Below are 24,427 nucleotides of genomic sequence, written 5' to 3'. Positions count from 1 at the left end.
TAAGCTCATCTGATTTCTTGATCAGATAGTTGTCTTCCAAAGTGAAATGTAAAGAGGCTTTAAAAATATCTATATAAATCAATACATAACAATCCAATCCAATTGCTATGCTATTCTAGTCAAGCATTTAATAAGAATAACAATATGATGCACATTATCATAACATAATGCATACTCATTCAAATGCAAATACTCTACATTTTCCTGGGAAGAAAGAAGAGCAAAATTCATTCAATTCTGAGCAAAGAGGTTGCTGTTTTCTTATTGCTTCTTTCCAGCTCAGAGAATGTTTTCTTGCCTATTAGTGTTTTGTGGCATTCTTTCAGATTTTTTCCTTTTGGTAGAGCTTTTGAGAATCATCTAGTTCACCACCTCATTTGACTACTATAGAAACTGAGGCATAGAGAGGGGAAGATACATACCAAAAGCAAATTAATGATATAAGTAAGACTAGAACCCAGTCTCCTCATTCATTATCCATCACCTAAGTCCTACGATACTATGAATCTTAGTCATAACACTTACAAACTATATGGTCATGATTATGATACTCAATATCTTTTAGTCTCAATTTCTTTATCTGTAAATGAGTTTAATAATACTCATGTCAGCAATCTCATAGCATTGCTACAAAGAAAGTATTTTGTAAATCTTGAAGTGCTATTGAAATGGAAGTCATGGGGGCCATGGAGTCTAAATTCTTCATTCATTCATTCACATAATAAATATTTATTAAGGACCTGCTGCACATAGAACTCTGGGTAGTGATGGGAAAGACACAGTTTAGATAAGATAGTCCCTGCCCTCATGGATATTATAATATAGTTAGGGGATAAAAACAAATAACTAATATGCAATGTCACAAGATGAGTACATTAGAGATGTTCAAAACAAAGGATTATGTGAAGTGTAACGGAAAAGTTTGTCACAGATCATGAAGATCAGAAAGACTTCAAGAAGCCAAATAGAATGTGTGTAATGCTAAAGATTGCTGAGTTAAGGGCTGTTACTATGACTGTCTGTGCCCATGTTAACTTACTGATTTTTTGGATTGCTTGACTCAGAATATCAGAATTCAGCTGGGATGTCAAATGGGTAAAGAGCATTCTCTATAAATGAATGAATGCAATGAACAATATTGGTTCTAAAGGAAATACAATAAAGCATGCTTTCCCTCCTTCCCAGAAAGAGGTTTTAGATATGGGTAGAATATTACATATGCCATCAGACAGGCACTTGCTGAACTTGTAATTTTTGTTTAATTATTTTTCTTTGTTATAAGGGAAGTTCCAATGAACCTTTGGTATAAAAAACAAAAACCATCCACAAAATGAGCAACCAAAAAATATGCTTAGTAAAGTCATTAATGACTTGTCTTTCTAGTTCTTGCCCCCTCCCCCGCCTGCAAAAGGATTCCATTTAAAAACGCAGAGCTCTCTGAAAATATATTTGCTTCTTCTTCCAGCCTAGCTTAAAGTCAAAAGTCCTGACTCTTCTACTGACTATCTGTATGATCAAGCTAATAATAATAATAACTGTTATTTAGTGATCTGGCAGAAGTTAAGTGATTTACCAAGCATATATAGTTAGTTCAAATCCTGTCTGAGGAAAGATTCAAATCAAGGTCTTCCTGATACCAAATCAGTGCTCTAGTCTTTATGACATCTGGCTGCTTTACTGACTGCCTTTTGCATATTTTTAACTGAATATTCTGCAGGCATTTCAAACTTCTCATATCCCAAACAGAACACTTCTTCCTAAATCCATTCCTTGTTATTGAAAACACCACCCATTTTCCCATCATCTAGGTTTCAAAACCTTTTAAATTCTTATTCTTCTTTAGCCCACATATTCAATTAATACTATATCTTGTCATTTCTTTCACCACAGCTCTTTCTCCACTCACGTAACCCTTATCACCAATTAGACTATAGTTTTCTAATTGGTCTTCTTGCCTCAAGCCCTCTCTAATCCATAGATATGGAATGATTTTCCTAAAATGTGGGTTTGACTAAATCAGATTCTCTACATGCACACAAACCCACCTCTACCGATTAAATTCCAGTTGATCTCTAGAATCAAACATAAACTATTTTGTTTGGCTTTAAATCTCTTCAGAGGTGGCCCTTTCTTGCTTTTTAGTGTAAAGAAGGCTGGAAAAGACTCTCTTGAGTCTATTTGTATACCCCATTTTCTGTCTTCCTGCATTTTCACTGCCTCCCATGCCTAGAATCTTCTATTGCTTCTTAGAATCCTCACTTTCCATTAAGATTCAGCTCAAATCCACCAAGAGATCTTTCCTGGCCCCCAGCTGCCAGTGTAAGGTAATAGTAAGGTAATCATAGTAAGGTTGCCTTTTATCGCTCTATGAATGAATAAATGAATCTTATATTTTATTATTTAGATCCATGTGATTCTATTGGAATTAGGCTTCTTGAATGCATATATATATGTATATATATATAAAATATTGCTTTTTCTTGATCAGCACTTAGAATAATAACTGGCACATTGGCGCATTTTCACTCGTTTTAGTTAGGGGATATCTACCTAAAAGACTTACAAATTAAATTTTTGTGAATTGAACAATCATTTCAATATACTGTGTTATTTAAAGAGACACGGAAAATCCTGAACTAGGATTTGAGAAATTCTGACTCTAATATTGGATCTGTCATTAATTTGCTGCGTGCCTATGCAAGCAATACAATGTAAGTCAAAACATCAATTGTGGTATCTGTCATTAGTACTCTGAAAAAAAAGGAATGGCTAAATTCTCTTCAGGACTAAGCCCATTATGAAGTGCTGTCTTTCCCTCATGGTGCCTTCCTTCTAATGACTCAATTCTCCCTATTCTAGCTAACTTTGGTCAGCCTAACCTGCCAGACAATGGCTTTCTCCCACCTTATAGAGTATTCCCTTTCTCCTGGTTAATTGTGAGTTCACCTGAGGAACTTGTCTTTTTCCTTAGTCTATGTGCTCTCCCAACTCTTTCATATTTACCATTCCTGGTGTCTATTGTATCCCTTCATTTTGTCTATAACCCTTTCCCCTAATTAAATCCACCTTCTGCCAAAAAGAAAACAAAGGAACAGTAACAATTTCACTCTCTGAGAAATTCCCCTTCTTCATCTATAAAAGGGGAACATTGAACTAGAGGTTCTTTCTGATCCAATGATTCCCTGACCTGAGTCTGACTATTCACTAATGACTAAATATTCTAAATAGCTATTTATTTATTTATATATATTTATTTATATTATTTATATATATTATATAAATATATATTTATTTAGCTAATTAGCTATTCTAAATAACTAAATAGCCTCTTATTTTTTAACATGTTTGTAGGGTCAGCTTTGTGTGGAAGACAGGCCTACTATCTGCCAAGCATATACAACCTTGTAGGAGTGTAAAATGTTTTCTCAAGAGCCTTTCATTTGAATGGCTTACTCAAAACAGCCGGTTTAAAATCTCTTCCGTCTCAGCTTGATCCTCCTTTGCCTTCTAAGACTGATAAAAGTGCAACTTCTGAGGCAGGGCTACCATGAGGGCTTTGAGGAGCTGAGGCAGCTGAAAGTAGAAGTGGATCCCTTTGATCTTCATCTGGGCATTTCTCTCTTTGTCCCCATCCCCCAAGGAAATGTATTTAAGGTCCCAGATACTGTTCTTGTGGCCATTTCTCCTGCTTTACCGCATGCAACATAGATTCTCCATCAGTTAGAGTGCAAATTGTGAATTACAATCCCCTATGACCCAGGAGAGATTTATCTGCTTCTCCTTTGAGATTACTTTTGTCCCACTAGTCTCACCATTAGCATAGTGATTGAACCTGATTGAGTGCAACAGACTACTTTTGTTACTCTTGTTATTTCCTGGATATTGATTCCCCATTACTTTATAGCAATAGCTAGCAAGCTATTATGAATACTATAAATTTTATTTATTTATTTATTTATTTTTGGTTTGGGTCAATGACCATAAACTGTCTGAGGTAAAGAACAAAAAAATATTCAAGTAGAGAGATAGGGGAAGATGAAGATGCCAAGACACCAATTCAAGGCCACTGCTAGGCCACTTGCTTCATGCGTTTAAAAGGAAGTTGAGAACAGAAGGGAGACTAACTTATTGCTGCTGACTAGATCCCCTATTCCATTGTTTTTAGCTATGAGTGCTGTCTGTACCCTGGTTGTAGCCTACCATAGTTACTGCTCTGATAAATAGAGATGATAACGAGTGGACAAATTTCCAGGGACCACCTTATTCTTTGTGAAATCATGACCATTAAATTTTCTTTGGGCTCAGAGTGGTCAGTCTGGATAAATGTAGACACCAGAAATGTTAGTTGAAATCAAATGTTTGTAGGAAAGCCATCAAAATGGCAAAAAAAAAAAAATACATTTTAAGGGGACATTTTAATTCTCCCCTCCAAATAAGGAAGGATTTTTCAGTTATTCTTTTGTTATTTCTCCAAGTAAAGGGTGACTGATGTTTTTCAAGTCAGAAAATTATGCCAATGTTAATGACTTTAGAAGAACAGAGCAACTATCAGCCCATTATTTATCTTAGCAGAAAACTAACATTTCAGGCAAGATGCTCATAATTCAGATTTTGATGTGGAACATATTGCACAAATGATGGGCAAGTATATACAAGGAGGAAACTGCTTATGTTTGATGAGGAAACTAAATGTAAACATTTTTTAATAAAATAACCCAAAATGTAGATTCCTACTCATTCTCATTCCTTTGGGTAACATTCTCAATTGGCACTTCTCAGTAGCCAGCCAGCATGTAGAACAAAGGGTCAACATTGTGAAGGTCAGGTTCTTAGTCCAGTATACGTCTCAGAACACTGTATCCACATAACAGAGATCATTGCAATTCTTCCTTCTTAAGACGTTTTGCAGTGACTGAAGGTTTTTATGTCTTGTGAATGTGGAGTGTTTTAAGTAGGAACATTTGAAATTACTTAATTTCACTCTCCAGTAACTCTTCAGTGTTTGCTGACACTTGAATATTTGTAGGTGAAGAATGGGTTCTTTTAAGAGAGAAAGGGGAAGAGAAGAAGTTTCTCATTGGATATTCAATGACGAACCCCCAGTTAGCCCTAAAAGCCCAACATCTCGAGTGAGGTTGAATAGATTTCTTCCCATTTGCGGCTTCCATTTGGAAAGGAGATATCTCTGAAGAAGAATCAATGTTAGCAAAAAACAAGAACAAAAACAAAAAAGTTTGCAAATGGCATTATGTGAGATGCTGTTGATGTCAACCTTACTCTGTTTATATAGATGTGGGTTCTAGAAAACTGGTGGAATAAAACTGATGATTAAAAAAAGGAAACATACTTTATGATAAACATATTTAGTTTGAAGAATAGTTGATGTTTTTTTAACCTTGGCATACCTTTATGTCAACCTCGGGGAGAACCTGTCCCTTTGTCTGTCTGTCAGTCTGTTTCTGTCTGTCTTTGTATCTTTCTCTCTGGATGTCTCTCTCTGTCTGCTCTGTCCCTGTCTCTGCTTCTGTCTGTTTCTGTCTCTCTGTGCTCTATTTCTCTCTCTGTGTGTGTGTCTGTTTCTCTCTCTTTTTCTCTTTCTCTCTATCTCTGTCTTTTTGGTAAGGCAGTCAGAATCTAGGAGAGATGTAGCCTCTAATTTTATCTCTGATCCTTAACTAGATATTTGACCAGGGAAAAATCACTTAAGTTCTTTGGGTCTCAGTTTCATCATATTTAAAATGGACTTAATAATAAGTATAGTACTTCTCTCACAGGGCTGTGGTGAGACTGTAGTGGGAAGAACACTAGATTTGGAGACAGACAACTTGGGTCCAAATCACAGCCTGGCCCCTTGCTACCTATGTAAGTAACCCTTGAATAAATCACTTGACATCTTAGAATTTACATTTTGTGATTTGTAAAATGAAGAAGTTGGACTAGATGACCTTTATGTCTTCAAACTCTAATGCCACAGGAGGGCATAATACACTGGAACAAATCAGAAATACCAGTGCCCCATGTAGTGGAAATGCCTCAAAGTGAATGAGCCATAAGTGTGCATGAAATGGACTTCAGATGTACATGCTTTCATTATGGTCCAAGTATGATTCATAATGAAATTAGAAATAGATTTTACTTGTTCTAGGTAAGGAATTCATGCTGCTCTTTTGTGCAATAGAATTCTCATTTCCAAGTCAGACAGTGGCATTTTGTAGATCAATATGAGGGGAAACATAAGAACTAATTTTATCCTTAAACCAAGATTATATGAAATAGATTGAACTACTAAAGTTTATAGGGAAGAGTTGAAGAACCTGAGCTCACTAAAAAATATACATTTAATATAAACTTTCAGTTTATATTATTCAGTTCATATCTTTCAGTTATTAATGCAATGAATGAAAAAAATACCGTTGTTTCAAATTATTTTAACAAGGAGATGGACATACTTGGACTAGAATTTCAAAAAGCCCTTTTGTGTTTAATGGCATGAATCCTACTGTCAGGTCAACTTTACCAAAAAAGAGTAATTTGATAAAGCTGGCATTTGTTATAACTATTATGAAGAACGCATTCTTCCCCATTCTTGGCAGAAGGTGTAAAAAAATATTTCAAGACCTACAATGATATGTATGGTGGTTGTTGCCATAATAAAAACTATAGTAGGAAAGGCTAAGGGCAAGCATAAAATATCACCATGGAAGAAGAAACTTGAAAAATCCATTAGAGAGTTAGGGAAAAATACTGGAAGCCAGGTATAATGCAGCATTCCTGTATTACCTGCTACTGGGAAAGTTATGGGTAGTAGACTTCTTCAGCTTAGGAGTTCTGAGATACAATGGACTAAGCCAATCTGAATTAAGTCTGACACCAGACATCAATATGGTGAGGGTAAGGGTGGGAATCATGGTACCTAAGGAGGGTTGAAGTATCCCCGGTTGGAAATACAGCAGATCAGAGGATTATCAGTAAGAATCACTACATTTCTAGCCTGTGTGAGATAACAACAAAACAAAACCAAAACCAAAAAAAGACATTAGAAGATTATGTCACTACCGATATACATGGTCTAATTGAAATTAGAACTTAAACAATCTATGCCCCATTTGAAGGTAAAAGGGGGGAAAAAACATGCAGAATGAAATCTGGAAAACAGAAGGACACATATTAGAAATCCTAGATTTACTTGATCAGTCATTGAAAACAAAATTTAAACAGGCTAAGGCAACATACAGAGTCAAAACAAATAGTTGGTCACAAAAAGCATAATCAACAACATCAACAATTCAACAGTAATTAAAAAAAAAAACTACTACTACAGATGTTGAACAAAGAAGCAAGAGGAGAAAGAAACTCCCAAAGAAGAATTTCTTGTCATCTATATAAGTAGCAAGGAACCCAACACAATAAAAGAAATTGAATCAAATGCAAAACAGAAAGCTTGCATACTTTTAATATAAAAGACTCAGATGTGTAAAGAACAACTATTACCAACTTCATCATTATTGAATAGACTACCCGGAAGTGTTATAATATATATATATATATATATATATATATATATATATATATATATACTTTATTGATTATTATAAATCTTTGCATTCAGTTCTATACTCATGGCTTTTTTCACATACTCCAATTATATTAAAATAAACCCAAGCATAGTAAGAATGCTCTTGCATTTGTATTTGATGTTCATGTAGAAAATTGGTTAAAACACACAATATCAGCAACAAGATGTCAAAGATAATTGATACATAATGTGGTATTTTAAAGAAAAAAAGTATAAGTCCCTCATGATTATGTGCAATCTTAAACCCATTATTACATCTACAAAAAAGATGAACTGATGATTTCTTCCTTCCTTCCTTCCTCCCTCCCTCCCTTCCTTTCTCCCTTCTGTCCTTCCTTCCTTTCCTCCCTCCCTTCCTTTCTCCCTTTCTCTTTCTTTCCTTTCTTCCCTCCTCTTTTTTCCTTTTTTCTTTCTTCCCTCCTTTCTTCTTCCTTCCTTCCTTCCTTCCTTTCTTCCTTCCTTCCTTCATTCCTTCCTTCCTCTTCCCCCCCATCTGTCTCTCTGTCTCTGTCTCTCCCCACTCATCCCCCTGTGTGTGTGTGTGTGTGTGTGTGTGTGTGTGTCTCTCTCTCTCGCTCTCGCTCTCTCTCTCTCTCTCCTGATTTTTTGAGCAAGCCACTTAAAGTTCTTTGGGAACATTTTTAGCAAGTGGAATTAGCATTAGGTGTGTTTGTGATGTCACTAAATATCCACATGTTAATTTCTTTCAAAGATGGTATTTCTGAATGCAAAGACTTTCTTATTTTTTATTCTCTTATCTCCAACTTGTGTGGCAATTTTGCCAAAGTACTGTCAAGGACCAAGACAGAAAGCAAAGAGTCCAAGTGTTGCCAATTGTAGGTACATTTCATTGCATTTTCTTTGCTGGATAAGGAATAAAGATGAAAATATCTCACATTCCTTTTAATGCTTTCAGGTTTGTAAAGGTCTTTCTTTACAACCTTGTAAGGTAGGTATTATTAACAGCAATAATGACTGAGCCTTAAGTGGTCAGCAAAAATAACCAAAGAAGAACTTTGAAAAAGAACAAAATAAAAGATCATACCAGTGTAATGTATACCATGAGTATAGTTGTCTAGGGAAGGGAATGCCTTCTGCCAAATGCCTTCCTTTGGAGAGTTATCTGAGCATTGAGAGGTTGTGACTTCTCTAGGGTCATTCTGTGTTAGAGGCAGGGTTTTGACCAAGGTCTTTCTTACTTCAAAATCTTCTATCCGCCATGTAAACGCACAGTCCCTGGATTGTATATGATCCACAATGTTCCTGAGTTTGACTGGAACCAGATTAAAATATAATTGGGAAATATTTAACAAATACAATGAGAATGAAATAATACATAATATGCAATAAAACATAGATAGTGTCACAGTTTAAAACCAATAAAACCTACAGAAATCTTAAAGTATGGTTTAAAGGCCCCTATTTCTATTTGAGTTTGATACCTTACACTACACATCGTGCTAGCTCCTTTTACAGAACAGGAAATTAAATGAGGTTCATTGAGTTCAGTGACTTGCCCATAGTTACATGAGTAAAAAGTGTAAGAGCTAAAATTTGGACTTAAGTCTCCTAACTTCAAGAGCAACACTCAATCCACTACAACTTGTAAGGAAACTCAGTTCAACTCAGTTGAACAGACATATATTGAGACACTTCTATGGGGAAGAAATTAACAATACACACACACACACACACACACACACAAACACACACGTGACATGCTTTGAAGGAAGCTAGGATGAGATGAGGGAGAGCCTGTGGGAAGGATACCATATGATAAGTACTACTCATCTAGGAATCTGGGCAATTTGATTGGAACATAGAGAGCCTGAGATGGAGTAAAATGGAAAGGTAAAGTGAAGTCAGATTGTGTAGAACTTTAAATCACTGCCAGGCAGGGCAATTTGTATTTTATACTAGAGGGACTAGGGAACCACTGAAACTTCTTGAACAAAAGAGTAATGGATAGACTTGCATTTTATGAATATCAATTTGACAGCTATCTGGAGCATGGATTGGAGAGTGATCCATAGCATCAAAAGCTTCAGAGCAGTGAGAAAGGATAAAACCTGGAAAAATGCCATTGGATTTAGAAACATGGAGAGTCAGTGGCAACCTTGGAAAGAATATTTTTAATTGGCATGGAAGATTCAGAAGTCAGGGCAGGTAGATAGCACAGTGGATAGAGTACCAGGCCTAAAGTAAGGAAGACTCATCTTCCTGAGTTAAAATCCAACCTCAGACAATTACTTATTGGCTGTGTGTTTGCCTTGGTTTCTTCATCTGTAAAAATGAGCTAGAAAAGGAAATGGCAAACCACTCTAGTATCTTTGCCAAGAAAATCCCAAATGAGGTACTAAAAGAGGTGGATATGACTGAAAATGATTGAACATGAACAAGAAGATTCAAAAATCAGATTTCAAAGAGTTGAGTCATAAAGAGGAATTAACATAATGCACAGATTAAATCTGTCTATGGAAATATGGATGTCCTATCTCTGGTGAGTTATGCAAATATATAACCTTGGTCTCAAGAGAGACTGGGCAAGAAAATGTGGTTTCAAGAGCAAAATGTTAAAAGACACTTCCTTTCCCCCCTCCATACTTTATTTTTTAATTGATAAGGCATGGATTATAGGCCTATGTAGTTTTCTATCTAACTCCCAACTTTCCTTTTTTTTTTTATTAGAAAGCTGATTGTCCCCATAACTATTAAATAACCTTCTTGTATTTTTTTCACTTTGCTCCCATCCCTCCTTCTATCTCCCAAGCTTTCTATTGATAGCTTCCTCTGTGTATAGCACTAAGTTAACATATCATGTATTAAAAGAACCTACCTGGGTCCTGATCTCAAGGAACTGATGGTCTAATGAAGGACATATGACTCACGCATATAAAGAGCTAACATATGGATCTTAACACCTGGTCCTTAATATTTGTTGAATAGAAGGATTGAAATTCAAGAATTAAATACCAGCCAATAATTCAGACAAAGATAATTATAGACTCTAGATATTCAGAATTGAGGGGAGATGACAGTGTTGTGAAATGCTAAAGGGAAGCTTCATGCAAGAGGTGGGACTGGTTCTGGAACCTGAAAGAAATTTTAATGAATGATACTGTCATTTTGGCAACAGACAAGCTACCTTAATTTTTATTTTAAAACTTTTTAAAATGATATTTTATTTGTTCCCTATTTTTATGTAAAGACTATTTTTAATATTCATTTTAAAAATTGAGTTACAGACTTTCTCTCTCCTATTTTTACTTCCCCCCTTCTCTGAAACAAGTTACCTTAAAGTAAACATTTTCTAATGGTAGACTAGGTTAACAGATTGGGTACTGCATCTAGTATTATATAAGTTAGTGGAGAGCAGGAACCATTTTTCATATTATCTGTATTTTTGACCCTTACATGGTACTTTGTTCATAATAGGTAATAAAGAAAAATTAATAAGTATATTATTCATAATAATTTATTATATATTTTATAATTATATAACTTACATAATTTATATTTATGATTATATGACATTTATAATTCTATAATTTATAATTGTACAATTTATAACAATAACTTCATGTTGATTTGGTTTGGATTTTTGTCCTTGATAGTAAAGCACTTGGCATCTACCCTCATTCTAATTCCCTCATGAATTCTGGGTACATAATCAATCTGGATTTAATAAGTGCCTACTATAGCATCTACCAGATATGCCAGATAGAGGGGGATATAAAGCAAAAATGAAACATTCTCTGCCATTAAGTTCAAATCTAAATCCCTCCCTTCTCCTCTACCTGACCCTCCCACCCAAAGAAAGCATTCTTGTAATAAGTTCTCTTCCTACTTCAGTTAAAGTTTTTTTCCTCATCTTGAATTATTTAGATAATTGCTGTAATTTTCTACCTTGCTTTTAAAAAAAATAGCCTAAGATTAGTATAGATAACAATGTAATTGTCCTTTCTAGATGCATGGCAGCTAGGTGGTACAGTGGATAGAACCCAGAGCATGGAGTCAAGTTCCTGTCTCAGACACTTACTGGCTATGTGACTGTGGCTAGTAGCTTGATATTTGTTTGCCTCGGTTTATGCCTCTTTTACAGAGAGAGACAATAATAATTCCTACCTCCCAGGGTTGTTGGGATAGAACACCAGCCCTGAAGTCAGGAAGATCTGAGTTCAAATTTGATCTCAGACACTTAACACTTCCTAGTTGTGTGACTCTGGGGAAGTCACTTAACCCCAATTGCCTCATAATAATTGCTAACATTTCTATAGCACCTACTTTGTGCCTTAAAAATATTATTTTATTTGATCTTTCCATCATAGATACAAAATTTAAAAGGAACGGAGTCTAATACTCTCATTTTACAGATGTAAAAACGTGAGGACTAGAGATTAAATGGCTTTTCTAAGGTTACACAGGGGTAAGAGATATGTTCTGACTTGAAAGCCAGTTTTTTTCACTGTATTCTCTGATATTTCTCTAAACTTTCAGAATAATGCTAAAAAAATAAATAAAAAAATAAAAAATTACAAATAACTTGTCCTTAAGAGAAGGTATGTCCTATTTCTGTTCGAAGAAGGGCAAGTAATCATAGGACCCAAAATGGCAGAAGACAGCATGGCAGAGAGCAGCAGTTCTCAATTTGTTTGGTCTTAGGACTCTTTTATACTCTTAAAAAATTATAGAGGATGTCTTGCCTTTCCCTCAAATTTTTATTTACGTGGATTTTTTCTGCCAACATTTATCCCATTAGAAATTAAAATATTTGGTGTTATCATGAAAAAAAAACTGTCTTTGTAGATCTCCTGAAAGAGTTTTGGGCATCCCCAGAGATTCCTGGATCATAGTTTGAGAACCTCTGCTATAGCGCATGGAAAACTAACTGAATCTGGAATCAGTCAACCCTGATTCAATTACTTATTGTTTCATTACTTATTGTAATTCTATTACTTATTGTTTCAGTTTTGATGTTCTTCATCTTGGGAAAACCATGTCGACTCCTGGTGCCTTTCTTTCCTTATCCTTAAAATGAAAGACTTGGATTAAATGATCTATAAGATCTTCTAGCTGGTTCCTGGTTACATTTCATTCTATAAAGGCCCAGCCACTGGGATCATTTTCTCTCCTGTCCACCTCCCCAAACTATTGTTAAAAATAACCCTTTTGACACTGAAAATCAAATATCAAGGAAAAATTATTAAAGAAGAATTTTAAGGAGTAAGGAATCATCTTAATGTTTCTGGCCAGAAGTGGGAACCACTCCTCTTTGGGAAGAGGGAGCACTGAGTACAGAAATGGGGGAATCTTTATACTTGCTGGTGTAATGAAGCTCCTCCCTTCAGAAAACGTATTGGTCCGTTTTATCCAGGTTACAGGCTTTCTGATACACCCACTACAAGTTTCCCCTTAATATGTATAAAAACGTGTTCCCCCTTTCATTATACATCCCATGTTCAAAAATGTCCAAAAACTCCTCCTCTAAGGTGTGTTGTTTAATATCCAATTAGCCTATTAAGCAGACAGAGTGATTTGGTCAAGTCAGGTCATTGACCCCAACTAGTTTGACCTGGATGGGCTATTATCTTAAGTTTGTGATTTTTTCAAAACCACAAGACTCTTTTTGATTGGTTGAATCCACCTGTGCCTTCCTAACCACCAATTTCTTGTTTGCTCAAGAATTCTATTGATCACTTAATTGTTCTGTGAATCATAATCTTCCTTAACCTCTCACATTCTGAAAATCTTTTGGTCAGTGGTACCCATTACCCTAGTCCCACACTACTTCAAAGCTTGAAACACTGTGGAAACACAACTTTTCAGCATTTTTCACACCATGATCACCAATTTCCAGAGATACTGTTCCTTTAATCTCAGGGGTTGGGGAGGTGAAGGAGGTTTTGTTGTTCAGTCATTTTTGGTTGTGTCCAATTATGACCCCATTTGGGATTTTCTTGGCAAAGATACTGGAGTGATTTGCCATTTCCTTTTCCAGCTCAATTTATGGTTGAAGAAACTGAGGCAAACAGTTAAATGTATTGCCCACAATCACACAGCTAGTAAGTATCTGAGGCCAGATTTTAACTCAGGAAGAGGAGCCTTCTTGACGTCAGATCCTAAATGCTCTTATCCACTGTACCACCTATGCTAAAGAAGAAGGTTAATTAACTCTTTCAGTTGGGAACTTGACCTGGAATGGGGTCAATTTGGTTTGGAGGTCAAGTGAGTCAATCATCAGTTCAATCCCCTACAAATATCTGGCCTCAGACTCTTAGCCAAGCCATCCAGCAGGACACAAGGATTTAGAGAGGGACAGGAATCTTTTCACTTCCTCTTCCACTTTCCTCATATCTCTGTACTTCCAATATTGTCACAGAGTACAATAATCAAATCAGTATTCTTATGGATTTATCTCCAAGATCTAATCTGAAACCCTCTTAAAGCCCTTCATAACTAGGTTCCTTCCTACTTTTCTAGGCTTTTTATATTTTATTTCCTTCCACATAGGGCAGTTAAGTGGCACAGTGAATATAGCACCAGGCCTAAAGTCAGGAAGACATCTTTTTACATTCAAATCTAGTCTTTGACACTTACTAGTTGTGTGATCCTGGTCAATTCACTTAATCCTGTTTGTCTCAGTTTCTTCATCTGTAAAATTAGCTGGAGAAGGAAATGGCACATGACTTCTTTTCTTTGCCCCCCCCAAAAAAACCCAAATGGGGTCACAAAGAGAATAACAAAACTTCTCCACATATTCTATGATATGGTGACACTTCCTCTCATAATCTTCCATCTTCCAACTCTGGGCATTTCCCCAATTCCTGGAACTGTGTCCTCTCTCATCTCTGCTATTTTGTTTCTCAGATTTCCTCTGAGTCTCAGCTATAGTCCCATTTTTTTTTTTTGCAAGGGGGTATTTCCAGTTTTTCTTAATTTTAATGTTTTCCCTATGAGATTATATGTCTTTATATGGTCTTTATATGTCTTGTAAGTACATAGTTGTTTGCATGTTGTATGCTCAATGGACTGAGCTCCTTAAGGCTGGGATTGTTTAGTTGGAGGTTTTTCTCCTCCTTTCTTTGTATCTCTAGTGTTTAATACAGTGCCTGGCACATAGTAGGTACTTAATACTTTTTGTTTTGTTGACTTGACTATTGCTATTAAAAAGTGTGAGACAAGCTTTATTATTCCATTTGTAGAATGGAGTAATTCCTTTGTGACTGTCTAGAACAAAACTCTCTTCCTTGGCTACTACTCTCTAATATGTGCTATATCTCTCCAGTAGAATGTAAATTCCTTGAGGGCAGGGCTTGTTTTACTCTTGTCATTGTAGTTTTAGAACTTAACATAGTGCCCAGTATACAATAGACACTTAATAAATGTTTGCTGCTTGAATGATTGATTTTAGGCCTTCCAAACCTAACCCTGAAAGCCAGTTTCCCCCCAAATGCATCTCTCTCTCTCTCTCTCTCTCTCTCTCTCTTTCTCTCTCTCTCTCTCTCTCTCACACACACACACATCACTGTTTATACAATGTTTTCTGTTTTCTAGAAGATTGCAATTACACTAACTCTTTGCTATTCACACATTTTTTTTTCTTCCCAGAGTAATGTGATTAAATGCTACAAATGCTCATGAATATCAGCATCTTACACAAGGGGCCTCTGCTTCTCTTCCAACATAGCCCTCCTAAAAAGATTAGTCTAGTGAAAGGACATACAGGCTCATATGAAGGGCTGGGGCACAGTCATTTTTATAGTTGTTTGGAAACAGGAAAGGAAACATGAGCTTAGTAGATCTGTTATAGATTTTCGGTAGAAATGTGGAAAAAAATCATCAGCATGATGAGTTCTGCTTTTCCCTTAGGATTTTCTGTCCTGTTATTGTGGATTTCACTTGGATTTCAAGAAAAATTCCTTGCAGGTGGTGCCCTTATTGTTACATACATTTCTCTCGGATGAATGTCAGTATGTGTAGCTCAGGAAAAAAGGCAGGCAATAGAAAGGAACATCAGCTTATCAGAAAAAGATGCTGCTCAACCATGAAAGAAATAAGGAGGATAGTATTGCTCTTTAAACCAGTTGGGGGGAAGGAAGAGTAGAGATTTTTCTCACTCTCAAAATTGAACTGCAGCAAAGTACCCATCAAATAGAAGATCAAAACTGTCCATTGCCATCCAGAATCTGCTTAAGCCCTAGCTAGCATTTCCATATGCCTCAGTCAATTTTATACCAGACAGGAATGCTGAGAAAAGCAGCCTTTTAAGACACCAGTCAAGGGGGAGGAGGGGAGAAAATGCTACCATTGGAAAAATCCATTCTAGAGTGTAGGATTTGAAACCTTGCAGCTGCCAAACTGACTGCATGTGTGGTCAGGGTCAGGGTTGTCTTAGGGACTGAATGTGAATGAAGGGTAGATAGGTGCTACAGGAAGCCAGTGATTGGGGGGAGGGAAAGGCAGAATTTAAGCTCCTGCACAGACTTATTTTGGAATTGTTTTACCATCTAGCCATTGACAAAACCCTCTTAGAATGGCTTTCTATTCATGGGTGGGGTGGGGTGGTACACAGTGGGAAGAGGAGGAGGTCCACTGAATGTTAGCAACTTAAGCTACTCAAAGTCACTTATCTGCTTGGTGGTCTGAGACGGATTGGTACTTTGTCAGCACCAAACCATTCCTGGGATGTGGGGCAAGAGGTGGAAGAGTTAGAGTCTTTTCTAAGATGGTGTGGGCTTGGACTACAAAGTTCATTCAAAATGCTGGAGAAGGTGAAATTTCTAGTTGAACTCTGGCTCAAATGACTGTCAAGCACTGTCAGCCTGGAAAGAGAAAAGAAGTGAGAAAGCAACGAAGCATTTATATCTATTTTCCATCAGGGATTTTGTTAGACTCTGGGGAGACAAAGAAAAGCTGAACAGTCTCTTCTCTTTAGAAGCTTGTATTTTAATGAGAGTGGATGGTGTGTACATGTATAGAGACATATAAAAAGAAAGCTCAAAGGGCTAGCTGAAGGGTAAATGCAGAGGCTGTCTGGTCATTAAACTCTCATTGCCTGTTTCATTTTTAGCACCAATTCCTCTCCTCCATTTTGAGACTTCTGAGTCACTGCCTGGATTGTAGAAGCATAACAGTCCCTAAAGCCCAGGGTAGTCCTCACAGTTTGGCATACTATAGAATTGCCTCTGCTTATATCTGGGACAGTTTTAATCAATATTCACCCTTTTTATTGTCTTCTTCCAAGATTCTAGGGGTAGCTACAAAATTTCAGCAGCCTAAAATTATTTGATCTTGGGCTCTGTTTGATTGCTGCCTTCCTGGTTTGAATTTTGCAGGTTTCTGACCTTCAGGTTGGGTCTGGATAAGACAATTGCAGACTTGCCTTCCCCACTTTGATAGAACTCCAGTAGACAGTTTCTGACCCTAGCTTTTGTCCTCCTCTACATTGGAGGTCCATGAGTTCAAAGTGACAATTGTAGGCTCATTCCTAATCTCAAATCTGAATTCCCTTCTCTTTTGACCCAGTTGCAGGACTTCATTCAGTTCTGTGAGCTAAATCCATGTTTCTGGAGATCTAGAGCTGTAGGGAAGCCCCTGATTGGTCTTTCTACTCTTGGGCATTAGCTAAATACTACATTTTAAATGGGAAAAATTACTTAATGTGGTTTCTTCCTAGGAGTGCTCAATCACTCTGGTGTGATACTCTTCCATAGTATTTATTGGAATAGCTGTGTGAGAGAACAAGAACTGAGATGTATTATTTTCTTTTACTCTGCTTCTGTCTCTCTTCTTCCTTTCCTCGAGCCTTCCATGTGGGGAGTTTTTCTCTTTTTGCTCCTTCAATGACATGGTTTCTTGGAAAGTCTTGGCGTCTAAACTGGCTCCTGCCTTAAAGTAAGATTGTGAGGTAGTTAGTTCAGCTTCTTCATTATTGAGGACCCCATTGCCTGCTGAGGTCTGAATTATCTTGAGTTATTAAATGTGGCAACCTGAATGTTAGTCTCTGAAGGATCCAGAAACATTCAGAACTTTCAGCAAATAGTCATGGTATGGAATTCCTCATAAATAGAATGCTGAGTTTTAAGTCAGGAATGTCTGGATTCAAATTCCTCCTCGGACATTTACTAGTTATGTAAGTCACTTACATTCTCTCAAGAGGATTTCTACAAATATAAAGAGGGGAGGGAGGACAATAGCATCTACCTTGAAGGGTTCTTATGAAGCTCAGCTGAAATTATGTAAAGTGCTTTGCAAATCTTCAAAACCTAAATAAATGCCACTTATTCTTCTTATAGCTTAGGGCAACTCTGTTGCCTGTTATTCCATGTAATTCATCACAGTTTTCCCTGTGGATGAAACAGCTGCAATAGCATTCTTTGCTTGAAGAAAGGCCCAGAAAGTGATTTGATTTATGCAAAATCACTTGTGAAAATACAAAGTAACATTCCTTCAATAGTCTATCACTTTCTTAGTCTGAGCTGTTATCACCAGGAATTCCAGGGTGTGATACCTGATGTGGGTTTTGGAACCTGAGCTATCTCAATTGGCTTTGGAACCACCGAGGAGATGAAAGTTCAGTCATTCATTTTGATTTCTGAAGGAGTCAGCAATTAATTCTTCAAAATGACAGTGGAGAAGGCTCAGTGGAAAGGGTCCTACTAGATCCAGTCAGAGGACCAGGATTTTTTGAAACTTGGTTCTCTACTTATTCCCTATATGATCTTGTACAAATCACTTGACTTTTCTGGGCTTCAATTTCCTCATTTTTAAAAACAGGAGGTTGGACCAAAGGCCTCTAAATCCAGGTCCATTTAATTCTATAAACACCTATTATATGGAGGGCTTAATAGAATTATGTCCATAAAGATGGAACCATATAGTGGAAGAAGTGTCCTCTGGGTAGTGGTGTTAGAACTCTTTAAAATTTCCATTTGGGGGCAAAGCTTTAGTTGTCCCACAAGGATTATGACTCTCCTTGGAACTCCAAACTTTTCACTTTCTTTTGAGCCTTTTTTCCCTACTGTTTTGTGCACGGATGTAGCCTGCAGCACCATGTATGTACTGCTATTTTATATAAAAGGACTAAACTATGAAAAACTTTTTTTTTTTTTTTCAGGAAATGTCCACATTCCAGAATCTGCTCCTAATCCTCATCTCCTGTTCTCTCTTTTCTCTCTCCCATCTCTTCCATATTTTGGCAACAATGTTCTGTAGCATAGTAGAAGAATTTTTTTTCAGATCTTAACAACTTGCTAATAGTGACAATGACACCTTCTGTCCTAGGGCCAAACATATGAGACTTGTTACTGTGTATTTAATGCCCCTTTTGGCTGAACTCTTTTTGGCCACTTTCAGATTTAGTCTTATTACTTTGTAGTCCTGACACAAGAAATATCTTCCAACTTTGGGTGGGAAGAATATGTGCTATGCTGCACTGGGTGTCTCTTGTGTCTGGTGAAATGAACCAGACTCTACGATGATATAGAAAGACTATAGAATAGGAGATTCAGAAGCTCTGGGTTCAAGGTCCAGCTCTTTCCCCAATATATGTATCTTTGGAAAAGTCATCTTTTTCTAGACTTCAGTGTTCCTATAAACAAAATGAGATCTTGGTAAGATAAGACCATTTAGTTCTATGAGTCTATAATGAATCAACTAACAATTATTTATTAAGTGCCTACCATATTACAACACTGTGGTAAGTGTTTGGAATACAAATACAATGAATTAAACTACCCTATTTTCAAGAAACTTACATTCTATGAGGGAAACAACAAGGACATATATAATTATAGGCAGATGTAAATAAACAGTAGGTTCTGGACTCACGATAACAAGGCTCACTCAAGTCTCTAAAGCATAGTTAGCTACATTTTCCTTTAGGATCTGAGGGGGGTAATCCTGAAGGGATGAAAGATGTCTTTCTCTAATACTATTGTTTATGAGCCCCCATTCAGTATGTCCACACTAATCAATCATAAGTGATTATCCTCCAATCACATTTTGACCACCTGGTCAATTGCAAAGTTATTTTAATAACTCCAAGTTTGGAGTTATTAAACTCTCTAACACTAAGAAATATTATCTCCAATTTCAATTAATCAAATAATATCAATTGACTTTTACAAAGGGATTTTCTGACCAAGTAAAGCAAGAAAAGAAGTACAAATGTATCTCTCCCCCATCTTCAAACTAGAGCATACTCTCTCTTCTGCAGATCCACTCAGTCCATTAGAGAATTGGCTTAAAATGATGATTACCAAATAATTCTCTCCACCAATTTCACTTCGACATGTGACAGAGCCAATGAAATAGTTACTCCTTGCTAACAGGACATAATATTAACCTTCCAGGCTTATTCACTGCTGAACTGGGCCAAACAAGTTGTTGCTCATACCTGGTTACTAATCAGGCTTGGCTGTTGGAGTTACTGCTATGGACTCTAGTAGAAGGACTTTTGATAACTCTTCTGACCTTTCTAATCTCAAAGGTTGTAACCTCTCATACTCATTTGTTTAAGATTAAGAAAGAATAAACCCAACAGGGACAGCTAACATTGGGCCATATGTGACCTAGGTAAGATGAGAAGTCAGCCAGAGGCAGGCAAAAGGATAGCTTCTGCTATTTTTGCCATTACTGCATTTTTCCCATCTGGAGGCTTATGGAAGTTCTTCCTCACAAAGAGGCTACATGAAAGACTATGTAACTTCAAAAAGATCAGGATCAAGAAGCTATGTTTAAAAAAAAAAAAAGAAGATAAGAAAGATAGCAAGAAAGGAAGTCTGGCATGGTGCTTAAAAGTTCTGGTCTTGGAGTTAGAAACTTTAGAGTTGAATCACACATCAGATTAATATGAGTCATATGACCCTAGGTCAGTTACTTAACTTAAAATGGAAATAATAATAATAATAATATCTACCACACAGGATCACATGAGGTTAAAATGAAAGGGTGCACTAAAGGACTTGATAATACCTTAAAATGCTATATAAATGGGGGTGGAGCCAAGATGTTGGAGAGAATACACGCTTCTTTCTGAGCTCTCCTACAACCCTCACATTAACTATGAAATTCAGTCTCTGAAATAGTTCTGGACTGGCCGAATCCTCGAATATTGGGAGTGTAGTAAATTACCAGCAGAAGATAATTGTGAAGATCTCTAGAAAAGGTCTATTTTGATCAGGCATGGGAAGAGGCCAAGCGCAGGCAGGGAGGCAGAGCACAGAGGCCAGTGCATGCTGAGCAGACCAGGGGTGGGATGAGGTCACCCCAGGCTGGTACAGACTCTGTGCTGTGGAGAATCTACAGGGATTCAGCAAGATCCCAGCGCAGCCACTGTTGCTTTATGCTGCCTATAGAGGAAGCTTGGAAGTTCCTGTCCTAAAAGCAAATCCCAACTTTTTTCTAAAAATGAATGAAAAGGCAAAGCAAGCTCTAACTATAGATGATTTTAGTGAAAGAGAAAAACAGATTTCAAAACCTGAGAAGACTAAAAGCAGATTGTCTCCAAATGAAGCCCCAAAGGATGATGTAACCTGGTCTCCACCACACAAGGCTTTCTTAGAAGAAATTAAAAAGGATCTTAAAAGACAGCTAGAAGAAAAATGGAGAAAGGAAAGGAAAACTCTGCAAGAGGGTTTGGAAAAGGCATATAACTCAGTAAAAGAAAGATTTGACAAAGTGGAAAAAGAAAACAACTCCCTGAAATGTGAAATGGAAAAGGTAAAGAACTCCCAGGAGAAGAGAATTTGTGAATTGGAAAAAGGAAATAACTCCTTTTTAAAAATTTGTGAAATGGAAAAAAATTCCATAGAACAAAACAACTCATTTAAAAACTCAATTGGACAAATACAAAAAGAAGTTTTTTTAAAAAAGTAAATGAAAAAAAATAATTCATTAAAAATCAGAACTGAACAAATGGAAATGAATGAAGCAAAACCAAAAATAAAAAAAAAAAAAGAAAGATAAAAGAAAAGAAAAAAAAGAAAAAGAAAAAATAGAAAAAAAGTTAAATACCTACTTGGGAAAATAACAGACTTGGAAAATAGATCTAGGAGAGATAATCTAAGGATTATTGGACTCCCTGAAAATCATGATGAAAAAAGAGCCTAGATACTATTTTTTAGGAAATCATCAAAGAGAATCAGAAGGTAAAATAGCCATTGAAAGAATTCGTAGAACACCACCTGAAAGAGACCCCAAAATTAAAACTCCAAGGAATATTATGGCTATATTTCAGAACTATGGGACTAAATAAAAAATATTACAAAAGCAGCCAGAAAAAAATAAAAATTAAAATACCAAGAAGTCACAATAAGGATTACTCAGGATCTAGCAGCTCCCACATTAAAGGATCAAAGGGCCTGGAATCTGATATTCTGAGAGGCAAAGGAATGCAGCCAAGAATAAACTACCCAGCTAAACTGAGCATTTTCTTCCAGGGAAGAAGATGGGCATTCAGTGAAACGAGTGAATTCCATTTATTTCTTATGAAAAAACAAAAAATTTGATCTCTAAATATAGGATTCAAGAGAAGCATAAAAAGGTAAAAAAGAACTCTTGAGAACTGTATTTCAGTTATGGGCATACATAAAAAGTGCATTATAATTTGATTTTATTGTTATAATATAAAAAAGGAACTAGAGGTGGAAAGGGAATTGTATCAGAAAAAGGGGAAAGTAGAGGTAAAAAGAGGGAAATTACATCTCACAAAGAGGCAAAGGAAACCTATTATATCTGAGGGAAAGAAGGGAAGAGGATGAACATTGAGTGAATCTTATTCTCATCAGATTTGGCTCAAAAAGAAAATATTAGACATATTTGGTTTATAGAGAAACTTCTTTCACCTCATTGAAAAGTAGGGCAGGGGGGGGGAAGCAAAAAGGGTAGACTAAATAGAAGGGAAAAGAGAAATAGTAGGGGAAAGGTACAAAAAAAGGGAGAGGGACTCTAAGGAGGAGGGATTCTAAAGGGGGAAGGCTGCTTGAGGTAAGTGGTGCCCATAAGTTAAATACTGGGGAGGGGGATAAGGGGAAAAGGAAAGAGAAAAGTATAATCTGGAGATAATAAGATGGTATTAGTATTTTTTAGTTTTAGTAGTAGATTTTAGTAATTTTAGTTTTAGAAAATTAGTATTTTTAGTTAGTTAGTAGTAGTAGTTTTAGTAGAATTAGTAGTTTTAACTGTAAATGTGAATGGGGTGAACTCTCCCATAAAGTGGAGGCAGATAACAGACTAGATTAAAAGCCAGAATCCTACAATATGTTATTTACAGGAAACACATTTATAGCAGGGTGATATATAAAGAGTAAAGGTAAAAGGCTGGAACAGAATCTATTATGCTTCAGGTGAAGTAAGAAAAGCAGGGATAGCCATCCTGATCTCAGATCAAACAAAAACAAAAATTAATCTAATTAAAATAGATAAGAAGAGAAACTATATGTTGCTAAAAGGTACCATAGATAATGAAGCAATATCAATACTAAACATATATTCACCAAGTGGTATAGCATCTAAATTCCTAAAGGAGAAGTTGAGAGCTGCAAGAAGAAATAGGGAGGAAAACAAGAATAGTGGAAAATCCCAACCTTGCACTCTCAGAACTAAGTAAATCAAACCACAAAATAAATAAGAAAGAAGGTAAAGAGGTAAACAGAATGCTAGAAAAGTTAGATATGATAGCTCTTTGGAGAAAACTGAATGGAGACATGAAAGGAGTATACTTTCTTCTTGGCAATTCATGGAACTTATACAAAAACTGACCATATATTAGGACATAAAGACCTCAAAATCAAATGCAGAAAGGCAATAATAGTAAGTGCATTCTTTTCAGATCACGATGCAATAAAAACTATATTCAATAAAAAGCCCAGGGAAAATAGACCAAAAAGTAATTGGAAACTAAATAATTTCATCCTAAAGAATGAATGGGTGAAACAGCAAATCATAGACACAATTAATAATTTCACTCAAGAGAATGACAATAATGAGACAACATATCAAAATATGTGGGATGCAGCCAAAGCGGTAATAAGGGGAAATTTTATATCTCTAGAGGCTTACTTGCATAAAATAGAGAAAGAGAAGATCAATGAATTGAACTTGCAACTAAAAAAGCGAGAAAAAGAGCAAATTAAACCCCCCCAATCAAATACTAAGCTTAAAATTTTAAAAACAAAAGGAGAGGTTAATAAAATTGAAAGTAAAAAGATTGTTGAATTAATAAATAAAACTAACAATTGGTTTTATGAAAAAACAAAATACATAAACTTTTGGTAAAATTTGATTAGAAAAAGGAAAGAGGAAAATCAAATTGTTAGTTTTTAAAAATGAAAAGGAACAACTTTCCACTAATGAAGAGGAAATTAGAGCAAGAATTAGGAGTTAATTTCCTCAACTTTATGTCAATAAATTTGATAACTTAAATGAAATGGATGTATTCATCCATTCAAAATTATATCCTTCAAAAATATAGGTTGCCCAGATTAACAGAGGAAGAAGTAAATTGGTTAAATAGTCCCATTTTAGAAAAAGGAATAGAACAAGTTACTAATCAGCTCCCTAAGAAAAAATCCCAAGGACCAGATGGATTTACATGGGAATTCTACCAAACATTTAAAGAACAATTAACCCCAATACTATATAAACTATTTGAAAAAATAGGGAATGAAGGAGTGCTACCAAATTTCTTTTATGACACAGACATGGTACTGATACCTACACTAGGTAGGGTGAAAACAGAGAAAGAAAATTATAGACCAATCTCCCTGATGAATATTGATGCAAAAATATTAAATAAAATATTAGCAAAGAGATGACAGAAAATCATCGCCAGGATAATACATTATGACC

At 36.1% G+C, this 24,427-nt stretch overlaps 1 long non-coding RNA gene across 1 annotated transcript in view; it reads left to right on the top strand.

Moving 5' to 3' along the window:
- Positions 1–24,427, top strand: part of LOC116421138 — a 113,070-nt gene that overhangs the window by 48,779 nt on the left and 39,864 nt on the right. Inside the window, exon 4 of the long non-coding RNA XR_004231443.1 lies at positions 5,775–5,862. This is a non-coding gene — a long non-coding RNA (uncharacterized LOC116421138). The remainder of the gene's footprint in view (positions 1–5,774; positions 5,863–24,427) is intronic.

Source organism: Sarcophilus harrisii, chromosome 2 (genome assembly GCF_902635505.1).
Source record: "Sarcophilus harrisii chromosome 2, mSarHar1.11, whole genome shotgun sequence".
Classification (NCBI taxonomy): Eukaryota; Metazoa; Chordata; class Mammalia; order Dasyuromorphia; family Dasyuridae; genus Sarcophilus; species Sarcophilus harrisii.
Note: the sequence above shows the minus strand (reverse complement) of the source record. Positions and strands in the feature narration are given on the sequence as shown.